At 39.4% G+C, this 11,316-nt stretch overlaps 1 long non-coding RNA gene across 1 annotated transcript; it reads left to right on the top strand.

Annotated features, from left to right (window-relative positions):
- The first annotated feature begins 33 nt into the window (after positions 1 to 33).
- On the top strand, positions 34 to 10,756 carry LOC147756807 (uncharacterized). Its single transcript, XR_015324643.1, has 3 exons — positions 34 to 268; positions 7,604 to 9,031; positions 9,359 to 10,756. It is a non-coding gene; the product is annotated as an uncharacterized LOC147756807 (long non-coding RNA).
- The last annotated feature ends 560 nt before the right edge of the window (positions 10,757 to 11,316 follow it).

Here is an 11,316-nt window from a genome sequence, read left to right on the forward strand (position 1 = left end):
TTGTTACTTCTATGGGTCTCTAAGACAGCATAGATGCAGTCTTGCGTGAAGTGTCACCACTCCATTAAAATATGCCTCGTCGGTTTGACGAATCCTAATCAAACTCCCCAGTGGCTAAATTATTCAAATTTGTATTGCTACAGCACATATTATGCGAAAACAGGACCTTACTAGGCCGTAAGCATTATTATACGTTGTGGGGTATTACCGATGACAATTTTCAATTTTCAAGAAAGCTCGAGTGTTCAATTTACTCAGTGTTTTAAAGGTAATTCTATTTTATAATAACTTTTATGAATGCTTGTGAAATAATTGTACTATACGAATATAACTTGGTTTCTACTTCTCCAATACATTACAATGTGCTTTTTTATTATATTTTTTTTTAGTTTGGCATGAAAAATAAATTTGGTCTTAATAGAGAAATTTTGAAATTTGGAGAAAAAATAATTAGCGTTTATGAAGCTACATGCTACTGCGTCATTACTTCATGTGTGAGCTGCAACGACGTTATATATATATATATATATATATATATATGTATATATTTGCCCCATCACCATAGTATGCCAGAAAGATGTTATCATTTTTTTAATTTAAATAAAGAAAATTACTTGGGCAGTAAGAAAACAGTCTGGTTTGTGTTTGTTCAGTACAGCGAATCAGGCCCATTATTGCATTCTCTCAAGAACACGAAATCATTGAGATTGGAGCGTATTACTGTTACTTACTTACGTACGTATATCGACATATTGCATTGAGAGTCTGTATGTACTCAATATAACTTCACAGACATAAATCTAAGGTCTGGACAACAGCTCCGTGGTAACTCCTCGTTTTGCCCTCACTGCACGGGTTCTATATAGTAGAACGTATCAGAAGATCGTGCAGTGTAATAGAAGATGTTGCTGAAGTCTCAAATGTGCGCACGTGTCTATGCTTCAATTGATTGAGTTGGCCAGGTCTCTCAAGGAGTTTCTTTGACAAGTGGCATGTGGGACAACCTTATATATGTACATATATATATTAGGATCAGACAGGGATATGGAGAAATCCCACGTGAGTTTAGACGGTCAGATGAAATGCGATCGGGTGCCATGTAAAATACGTACGATCAAGGCATAAATATTATTACTTGGTTGTCCTATATTATGCAGCGCTGCGATCTGTGCCGCCGTGTATTCAGTAACACTTTTGCGATTAGGAGCTCTTTAGTCCTCGTAATTTATTGCTACATGGGCGCTTACGATTTCTTCCAGTTAGTAAAAAACGGTCACGCAGCAATGACACATCAACAAAGGGAAAATTAGATCAACAAATTGGCAGCGTCCAAGAAGAAACAAGATAACGTAAAATATGGGGTCAACGAGAATGCTTCCGCGTGAAGGGAAAAAACACGTTTGAAAAGTTCCTTGCTTATCGGAGGGATCAAGGGCCGATATTTGGCTCTCAGTTTGACGCCACAATTTAAATTAAACTAACTTTTGATTCAAAAACGACATTTCTCAGGGCCACACAATTTTTCCCGTTTTTCTCGCTCGTAGAAACCCGCATCTATACTGTTGGGCACTACAAAAAACAAGGGTTTCACAGTTGACACATAGGGAACTCTACTGAAAGCCAGCGTAACACGTGTCCAAAGCTGTATCTTTTTTTTTTTTTGTTCAATATCAAACATACTGTAAAATGGGGTCATCTGCGACACACTCAAAATAATGTCGAGCTGATAGTTTGCTAAATGGATTCAGGCAGTTTAATGGTGACGCAAAACAACAGCTGATGTTATATTTAGTGCACAGTGACGCATTTATTATGCGTACAGTGAATGAAACAGTGAATGAATAAGTTTGCTTAGCTTAGAAAATCCAACTAAAGTCGATAAGAATTATAAAGAAGACTTTGTGAAAATAATAGAGTTGTATACGAGTTAAAATGAAGGCCGCCTGCGGAAGTGATTGTGTGAGTGAAGCTGGTCTCAGGCAGCTTGAGAAAAGACAAAATGAAACTATGAAAACGAGAGCATCGATCACAGAAACGAGATCCCAGTGGGTGACACATGGCGAGCCTTGACGTACAGTAGAGAGGAATGGCATCTCTAAGTCGAAGGGAACAGTCGGTGCTTCGACTAAAGCTATTGATCTATTTTATCTGTAACTATAGATATTTTCACGTCTGTTCGTAACAGCTGATTGACCTATTTTAACCTCTCCAGTTATGCAGAATGATAAAACATGCTTCTTATGCTGCTACAGGGTCGTGTGGGGTGTGTAATGAAATACTATGCACGTTTTGTACGTAAGACATAGTTTTCTCGCTCATTAAAGTTAATACCGTAAGTGTTTCGAAAGTTCCAATTTTATGGGGGTGGTTATAAACGTTCATTGATCTGATATCGTTACAGCCATACGCGGGGCGGTTAAGTACGAAAACGGTTAACAGGAGCGGCCAGCCTATTAGTAGTATATGTAGATGATTTAATTTTAAAATGGCCATCATAATTGGAAAGACAACGGCTCCCACTTTTCATTACTGCATTTCACCGTGTTGAAAAATACCAATGTAACACCGTTCTAGTTAGAAAAGCTGAAGACAGTACTGCATTTAGGGCCCACCAACTAGCTTTTAGCATGAGGTTGATACATGGAGGTTGAGGACATATATTTTAAATTGATATACGCGACTCGCAGGACTCTTTTTCTCTGTGACGGGCAGACCGTCTATTTAAGCCTAACGATGGATATTTTAGAACTAAATTCGATATGAAGGCGGCACTTCAATGATAAAGTGAAGGAATACGTCATGTATTCCCCTTATGTAAAAGAAGTTTTTGATTATCAGTTTCCAACAGCTGTAGCATGCAATACGGTTGCATTTGGTTCATGCGATGGTTAACGTTCTGATATACTATGCGTTATCAACAGCTTTTTATATTCTGCCGGTGGGATAAGTTTTTAATCACCCGGCTGTAAACGTTCAAACTGCCCTCTGCTACTGTCGTTCTCGCAGACCCGAAGTCACACGCCGAAACTCTTGCACGTAACTAGAAAAAGTTCATATCGAGAAACTACGATTACATATATATACCCTTAGATAGGACCATTAACGACATGCGGACGAACAGACTTCAAACGATGGAGACGATGCTTTTACGGCCGCTACCGCAGATAAAGGGATGAGAGGAGACGATAACGATCATGGTGTTGTTATGCTGATTCGTCGAAGCCTCACAGCTGATTGAAGCTTTCGGTGATACCAGCTTTTTTAGTGAAGTGTACCTCTCTTTTTCGGATGACAGGTAAAATGAAAGCACTGGAAAACACTGCCTCTTACTAAGGCACCAGCAAACAGAAAACCTCTAATTAAAGTGATAGCAGTAGCAAAACGTATTCCTTGATAGGGAGCAAAACTTTCATAGATGCAAGATGTTGGTGAACTTACAAGATGGAAGCTATTTTCTTTTTAGTTGTCTAGAACGCCCGTTCAACACCAGGGAACTATAAAATGGGACAACGTTGCTCGTTGGATAAATTTAGTAAGTGTACAATTTTGGTTTTCAACAAGCTGATGAAGAGATAGGTGAAACGCGATCGTCGTTAAAAGGATCCTTGTCAATATTAATATACAATGACGATTAATAGTTCTCCCAAATAGTTCAGTCGTATGCTGTACTTCATCACAGTTGAATCTATCTGAAGTCTTCGTTGTGACACACTTCCAAGTGGGTAGCTGGGCTTAGTATTTAAGGAAAGGTCAAATAACCTACACCTTCAAGTTTAATGGATAGAATACTTTTGTGTACAAAGGAAAAGCTTTCTCCCTTCCATGAACGGAGATCAATTCAAAAATTGAAAGGGGTAGAGCTTGACGGGGGACCCGCTGTCTGAGATGACCCAGGGTAGCAAGGCCGTTCAGGCTGGCATCAACATGGTGCGCTGGAGTACCGAACTGAGAGATCCCAGCGGGCGATTGTACGGAAATCCACCGTCATTGGTCCTGTCATTCCAAAGGGGTGCCTTACTTCTGCTGCAGGCGACTTCCAACGAACCGACCAGTAGCTTGTGCCCTCCTTCCTTAAAGACACTCGACTTTACTTGCTCGTTCGCTGCTCTAAAGACTACGTCTGTGCCGCCTCTGTTCCAAGCCAACACTTCTCTGCCGAAAAACCGAACAGAGGGCATCAAGTGATTTCCGCCTAGGGCAAAAGCAGAAAAGCCATTTGCCACATCATTTGGGGCGTAAACTAGTGCTACGCCGCAAGGAAAAAGATGGAACGCACACACACATAGACGCACGGACATAAGCACAGAGCGTAATATACTTTGCCCAACTAGTCGAATAAACCAGTGTGAGACTCCCAAGCAAATAAGTCATTTGCAGCAGTCGAAAGTAAACCAAGAGAAGCCAACGACTATATTGATGATAACTTCGTAAAAGTTACCAGGATGAGGGACTTTGCGACTTCTGACAGATAACTACTAACCAAGAGTACGGTCGCGGTCTCGGCCTTAAACAGTGATTGTTTACGAAATAGAATTTGGTTACAATATGCGTTTGTATTATGAACTCAAAGCAAATCAAAAGTACTAATAGATATGAGCGAGTTTGAATACAGTGTTATTTGTAAATGAGATAAACAAGATAACCTTAAAATATCTGTAATAGATGGAAGGAGCTGCGAACTGTTTTAAGCACGCATCGTTTGTGATACTTTAAAAGATTCATTTTCAAAGGAAAACGTTCTAGATATTATTGCTCAAAAAGTTGAATAATCCCTTTTTCTACAGCAACCGATTAACACTTTCGGCCTATTTGTATAGCGCAGAAAATATGCTACAGTGGCCAGCTAAAACGTTTTCGCCTGTGTGCAGGTCCTCTCGTTTTTAGTACCAAAACACGTTGTGTCATAATCATGCTTCTGGCGCATTGACCACAAGGGCATGCTGTCGCTGACTAGTTTGTTGCGATAGAACAAATACATTCGAGCGCCAGTTCGGTCTGCATGGCCGTCGTAGGCTAAAGGGTGAACAAAGCCACAAAGGGAGATCGACCGGGCCAGTTGAAAACAGCCTCAGACGAACTCAGATCTAACTGTTGTTGGGGGCAAGGATGCATAGAAAGACAACCCGACAAGGCCGGGCACACAAAGATACCAGCAGCGCCATTTGTGGAAGCGACAACTGTTACCACCATTGGTTCATGAAAGCAGTAATCGTTCGGGTCTTTGTCCTTGCTATGTTCTGGTTGCCATACACGCTCCGAACGAATCGCGTCGACTGAAAACTAGCCAGTGGGTTTGAAAGCTCTGTGTAGGTAGAAAGTACAAACACTTTTCAGCGTAACGAAAGCCAATATTGCACCGAGAAAGGCCGCAGCAACAACAACAATCTTGATGCAGAAGACGCCAGTCATCAACAGCTACACGCACAACATCAACATGGACTTGGGCCATGGGGAAGCTTGTGATGCAGTTGGCATCGTTTTGACTGATTGAAAAACTGACTAAGTTTACAGGCCGTTCTCTTCTTTGTTTTCACATAATCTCTCCTCTTATTGTTAATTTATATGTGTCGTGTCTCAAAGCCACCGGAGCGCATGTACGAATATATTAGCTGAACGCTGATGGCGCTAACAGAAACTCTGAATCCGTTAGACAGTCGATTGCGATGTTCGAGAACAACCAGCCGAACATAGACGAGATAAAACATTTTACTCAGTGTCTCAGCCCCGACATAAAGCATCTCAATAGAATAATATAAAGTCAATTTACATCTACGACTCACATATTCTACGCTAGAGGACAGGTTGACCCTGTATATGCTATACAGCATGTCGATGACGCATACGACGATTTATGCTGTCGGTCCTGCTAATTAAATAACTTATTATCCTAATCAATTAAAAAAAAACTTACTTTTAAGCACACTTTGACAGGTGATTGTTGCTATTACTGGAAGGGCTGTCATTAATTAGTACCTCAATTAAAATTCTTTCTGGTTCTGTGTGCAAAGGAGCTCATCATGATTAATTCTAGGATAACACCCTTTGAATGAAGCGCATGTACTGAAAATTTTTAATAAGGAGCATAGGAAATCAGCAACATCGTCTCGTTATATGCTTAAAGTAATGGTGTTTCACGGAACGACGCTTTCGTTTCTGTGTTGCACGTCGTTGCACGACTACGATTGATTTGAGACGCTTTAAAGCACGTAGATAGTCGTCAGAGTACGTTATATTATGTTGTATCGTTTGTCTAGCCCAGAGTCCGCTAGAAATCAACTCACTTGTTATAGCAGTCAGTTAATCTGTTCATCGTTCGATGGAACTTTTTTATGGAGTAGTCAAAATAAAAACATTATTTATCTGATAATAAGTACAGATGGATAATTTGTAAAATTGTGATCTTGTTCATCATGGCTGTTTGCTTTTAGCTCGTTATCACATAGATTTCTTAAATAAATTTATGGGTATTTTAACTAATTAGATTAATGAACAGTACTGCATAAGGGTAATAACGATAGGAGCTCAGAGAATAAACATCTTTATTCATACTTATACGGTACTATCGTCATATGGAATTAGATGAGTCACTCCTTTTTGTCTATAATAAGGATCTATCCAAATTTACTTAAAAAACACTTTCATTTACGTTATCTGTTTTGCTCGATTTTTTTAGTCTAGATAACGACCTGGTCAATCATATTGATAAAATTTCTAACGCGAGCACTTCAAAGGTAAATGATATGGCGTTCGCGCAGAAAAGCCAGTACATGACGCCATACTTAGGATAAGATTACCTAAATCTGCATTTCATACTTATCGAAGTTTAGATGACCTTGTGCGTCATATAGAATATAGCTTTTGATGTTCAATGGCAAGTTGACTTACCTGAAAGCATTAATTGGTTTTCGGTTTATTGAATTTTAAAGCTCTTATGATAAGTTAAAATATCCCCAAGAGCGCAGTTAGAACCCACGTGTTTGCCTCCAGACACGAGATGACCACAGAGACCCCAGTAGCTCTGGGGTCTTAAAATTCCGGAATCTTTAGCCAGTAGAGATCGTAGAAATTAATTATCATTAGTTTATTATTGTTAAAAACTATTATTTTCCATTGCGGCTGAGCAATGCGTAAATGCGTCCCTATTTGAGATATTAGAGTATCTAACTGTACATAAAATAGGTGCTATTCACACATCTTTTCTACGTACTGAATATTCTTCTGCGAGCTTGTTCTAGCAAATTCAGAAAAGTTACCATAGACAAAAATTACCATAGACGCGTTTTTCGACCCCTTTTACTACCTTCAGAAACTGGTTTATGAAGAAACGGGATAATCTATGTACGATGGCCAACGTAGAAGGTGGCACCATTATTGTTCCTAAGGCAACGCCTAATGCTTCTCAAACGGTCGTCTGCATGCGATTGTTAGATAAAGTCCTGTGTTTGAGCTCTTTTTTCTTGGTGGCGGCCTTTCTCCTAAGGCGGCTCAAAGGTACGAATGATGAGATAGATGGTGGTGATGTTCTTGAATGACCAAGTCAGCCGACCAGTAACGCTACTGTCCGAAGACTTCCATTAACCGAAAAGTACGTCCAACGTTTCAGGAACCTTCTCTGCGCTTTACATCGAGTTCATAGTCGACGGTCTACAAAACGGAGCGACGCTACCCTTGCCTATTTCCTATTAGTACCTGTGACGCATCTAAAAGCACATTTATGCTGGATTTCTTCAAGCATTGATGACTATCTTTTTTTAAAAATCAATTAACTCTAAAGAATCTATAGAGACTTGTTTGCAAAATAGAACAGTGCAATTTAAGTACTGTTAAAGTTGAACTTACAATTGTTGAATATCCAATTAAAATTTTAAAAGTGCTCATATTCTATTTCAACCTAAGAATAGAATGAAAGAGCTTGCAAGTGCTGCTTACAACCATCATCACGTACGTAGGAAATAGTGCGGTTGTTGAAGACTAATTAAATGGCGAAAGTGCATTTTACACGTTAAGGGCTTTCCCATCGGCGCCATCATCTGCAAGCCAACAATCTTTTGCATGAGAACTCCTCTGTGTTTCACCTCTATCCTAAGAGAATGTACGGACTTTGCCGTTTTATAGTGTTTGTAATTCTGTCACGAACAGTGCGGTGCGCGTGTTGCCTGTCGAGGCCCATGTACTTCAACCCCAATATCTACCCGCGTATGCAAATGACATTACCGATATTCAATCAGGCACGCGATCTGGTCGCGTCGTTAACACGACGTTATGTTGCCGTGTGCCGATTTTTGTTTTCCCTTTGATCTTTCTTGCGCCTGTCTTGTCAACCCAGCAATAGGTACAACTCTTCTTCTCGTCTTTAGTATCAATACAGTAGACGCCAGTTTCCTTTGATGCTAAAGCGATCGCCCCATCATTGTCTCTGACACAACTAATGCTACTACGCCTTTACTACTACGCCAAGAAAAAGTAAAACGTGTAGGTCTGGTAAAAAGGTAAGCACTGGAACATCATTCGCTTGAATGTCTATTCAGACATACAAACACCTCTACGTACTTCGTCCGCAGGCCTCCATTGTTATCCTTTGAACGGTCGGAAAACTGAGCCATGTTTTGTCAGAAATAATAAAAAGATTTGAGTACGTCAACATTGCCAGAACAATAATTCATTGTCCAGATATAAATGCGAAAATGGCTTACCTACAAGATGGACATGGTCGTCGGCGCTTGCCGATCTGGAGACAACAGCCAATGCAGATATTTGAGGTGACGCGACCGTCGTCAATTATAGACACAGCAGTCACGGAAACACAACAAACGGCATCCTTCCAGTCCTTATTTCCTATTCAAAGCGTTTCGTCATTTTGCGATGATCTCAGCCACACAACTGTCGGTTGTTGACATTCCTTGCCCCCTTATTGCACCGATCCAATTCGATCCAAGAGTAGCAGTTCTAGCTGAAGCGGTATCAGCGGATGACCTGGATACCGCGGATCGAGGCTGTCATCTTTTTCGGTCTACCGATGCAAGGTTCGACAGTAAGTAACATATTTGACTACGAAAGTGTCAGTGTATTGTTATAGTGGACTGACCTCGGTGAAAAATCTCAGTCTAAGTTCATGTGTGACTTGTCATGCCTATAGTGTCTATATAGTAAAATTCATTAGCGTAAATACTATAAATATTATATCCCTTTCTAACAGATCAATTTTGTCATTTTAAAACATAGGAGGTAGGTTAACTGCATTTAATGAGATATAACCTGGAAAATTATCTATGCCCTATAGAAAGGAAGAGGTAGGCCACATCGCGAAGGTGGACGCTAGGGCTATTGTCAGCTTAAAGTATACGTTACATGTATTTAGGTCCAGCGCATCAACACTGCTGAGTCATCGAAATCAAGCGTGAACGTTGGACTGGGGACGAACAAAGTATACTACTTGCAAAAGGTCCTTATCCTAAATTGTTGTACGGCCATGTACAATGTAGGCAAGGAAGTGGCAATTTCCACGATTGTCGAGCTTGGATCTGGACCTCAGTATTGCGTACTAAATTCACACTGCCAATATTTTTGACATCAGTTGCCGTCTGACCAACTCCTAGACCGATTAACTTTTGTCTTTTTCTATAACTAAAATACCCCATTTCTTTTCTTTTCTTTTTTTTTTTTTTGTTATATGCAACGCATATTTGTCAATCCAGTCAAAGACCTGAATGAAGAATATAGATAAGATTTGCTTCTGTGAACTTGTGCGTCAAGGCATAAACCCAGGCAGGCAACACTAGTAATATAAAACAATAGTAATTGTAGAAAATAAACTTTCACCAGAAGATTTTGCCCACAATATAGATTTATCAAGCAACTAAATAAATATCTAAATGTGTCGTTTTTAATACGCAGAGACGAGGTGCCGAAAATGAAAAGTCGGAAAGAAATGCGAAGCAAAAAAAAAATCAGCGCCGTATCTGTCAATACAAAGTTTCCTTTCGGACTTCATTCATAAGGAGTTTAAGTATACCATAATAGTATGGCTATCTATTTAGGGGCTAATGCATATATAATAATGCAGCGGCATACTCTTGGTGGCTGGCGTGCGTCTCTTTAACTATATTATTATGTTAATTATAAGGCTACCTTTTTATCAGGAAAATTTTTAATGATGGCAAATCACCGCTACTGCATATGGCTATTACGCCGTTTAATAGGTCCAATATTAAACAAGACCCACCTAGGCTAGACCTACTAACGGAAGCAAGTCTTTAATGTTACAGCAAAAAAGCGATCCCAATGACTCTTCAGTTCAATAAGAAGCTCAAGTCGTAAACATAATAATAATATTGCGGATATTATTAGGCATATTGAGGATCAATAAACGTGTTTTAAAAACAGTGCATATGATTAAAATTATCTCAGTAGTGTACATGTGTGTTGCACGGATAAGTAGAAACTTCTTTAGGAAACCAATATAAAAAACTTAGGAATCAGTCGACCGACTGGCGACGTGAGAAGATATGTTTCAATACCTGGTGTAATTCAAGAAAATCCAGCAGATCACCGGACTAAATTCTTGTTACAAAATCCCGTAAACATGCGCAGGATGATTTTCTGCATAGAACGGTACAATGGACGCTTTTTTTCCAGGACAAGGTTGCTTTTATTTTAGACAGATATTTTTAGACACAAGGTCTCTGTAGTTGATTTTGTACGAAAATCAAAGCTACTTATTGGTATAGGAAAATTATTTGAAAAGAGATAAAACGTAAAGTCCCTTTCCTAACCAAGTAATCCAAGCACATATTTTAAACTTATGTATACTTTGCCTATCGCAAAAATATAACCCTTATTAACAGTCTATTCTTTTAAAACCCTATCTAACAATTCTTCAAAAATTCTATCGAACCAGGCGAATCCTCAATGTTTTTACATGTTGTGCTGTTTGAAAGGTTTATATTAACTATATACCTGGTATTACCAGCGTTATATTAAATAGGATTCGCTCCTTAAAGATAGCACGCACGGGCTTATACACGATTTCCCTGTCTTCCACTGAAGTCTATTTGTTTTGGCGAATGGGTTTTCAGTATACCCTCCACTGTCTGAGAAGGGTTTTTTGAAATAACTCATCGCAACATGTCGCCAATAAAATGCTTGATCTCATTTTGAAAACCATGTCCTTTTTGAAAAACACACAATCTTTTCTCTCCACAAAAATTTAAAAGAGAAAGCGCAAAATTGTACACAAGTTCCTTTTGACCTGCTTATTTCTTTCGTACGCCGTTTCGTCGGCCGAGTTTTTCTGCGCTATATATGTCGGAAGAGAAA

Source organism: Varroa destructor, unplaced genomic scaffold (assembly GCF_002443255.2).
Source record: "Varroa destructor unplaced genomic scaffold, Vdes_3.0 BEIS01000003.1, whole genome shotgun sequence".
Classification (NCBI taxonomy): domain Eukaryota; kingdom Metazoa; phylum Arthropoda; class Arachnida; order Mesostigmata; family Varroidae; genus Varroa; species Varroa destructor.